Raw genomic sequence first — 1,717 nt, forward strand, 5'->3', positions numbered from 1 at the left:
GACAGTATAAAATCAAAGAGAAGCTTGCCTCTTGTTTTGGGCAATTGATCAGATAAATTCCTTGAAGTGGGAGTATTAGTCAGAAGGAAAGTCCCTTCGTAGACTGAGATGGAGGAAAGAATGAAAGGGCAGGTAAAAGGCAGCTGCGTGTCCAGGAGTGGGAGGGACGCAGCTAAAGAAATGTGTATCTTCTGGCCTCCTCTGGGCTGTGTATATAATGAATGTAGTTTTAATGTTTTTATTCTAGATGATGTAGATTTTTAAATATAGAGCCATTCTACTTCTACATCTTATTCCACAGCACATTTTATTGTTATATCTCTTAAGTATCGATGAATAGATGAATTTTAATGAAAATACAGCATTTTATGAAAAATCTGACAGGAAAAAACATAATTTTTTTTGTAAATTAAAATAAAAATGTCTAGACTGTGTGTATATATGTGTGTGTGTATATACATATGTATTTATGTCAAAGTACTCTTGCACATTATGTCTTTAAAGCTAACCAAAACCCAATAAAGTTGAAATTTCTTCAGACTGGTTAAGTTACTTGCCTAAGGCTACATTTTTTCTTCTTGATCTAAGTCTAGCAGTCTTTCTATTTATATTTTAGCTGAATGACTTGGATTTTTAGCTTTCTTGAGGTATAACTAATACATACAAAATAATGCACAAACACTTCATGATAAATTGGATATTATATGGTATAGGGAAATACCATCAGCATGTTGCACCTACAGGCAATCATATATGTTAAGGGCATGCAGTGCTATGTGTGCAGATGTCCCTGCCAAGTCCTAGGGATGTGAGAACAGATGCTGTCCAGAGTTTAGACCAGTGATTTTCAACTACTGCACTGACAGCATTTTTAAAATATGCAATAGTACCTGACTGTTTGGTCAGGGGCACTGACCTCTTTTCCCTTAGATTGTCAAATAAAAACATGACAGCAGCCAACACAACAATAGCCATCTGGTGTGAATGAGTCAAAGTTATACTTATTTTTTGTCAGATCAGCAAAAAGAATATTTTTGTTGTGTTGCAGAATTTTAGTAATTAATTTATGTGTGCCATGAGATGAAAAAGGTTGAAAATCACTGGTCTACACCACCATTAGCACCATGAGGGCAGACAGCAGGCTTTCTTAGTCACTATTGGTCCTACGGTACAAAGGACAGTGTACAGTTCTAATAAATATTTATAAGTCATAAATACAGTTTGCATACAAGATTCATGAGGATTTAGATGTTTCCTTAAAAATCCCAGAATTGTATATTTTCTTTGTACATTTTTATTTTGTTTTAATAGTCGTCTTTAGGAATAACACAGCTGAGATACTTTAGATGAATTGTAATCAGTTTTTCTAAATAACATTAAAAACACCACATAATTATTTTTTATATCCTCTGTGTTGTAAGCAAACTATATGATTTTTACTCTGACCACTGATCTTCCTCTTTAGTTAGAAAAAGTGAGTCATTGTCTGACTCTAAACATGTTGCTATCTTTTATCATTTTTATAATAATGTAAGATTTCATAGACTTATAACCCTTTGAACCTGGTTCCATATACAGCCACTAGCACATTAAAAGCAGCTTTGACCCTAAGACAAAATCCTGTAGGCCATGTTCCTTCCCTCCAACCATTCTTCCATGACTCCTCCCTCACCTTCACATAGCTATGAGTGCAAATGCTGACTCAGACAGACCGACT

Source organism: Pteronotus mesoamericanus, unplaced genomic scaffold, assembly GCF_021234165.1.
Source record: "Pteronotus mesoamericanus isolate MK-2021 breed Mesoamerican mustached bat unplaced genomic scaffold, CSHL_Meso_final scaffold_21, whole genome shotgun sequence".
NCBI lineage: Eukaryota > Metazoa > Chordata > Mammalia > Chiroptera > Mormoopidae > Pteronotus > Pteronotus mesoamericanus.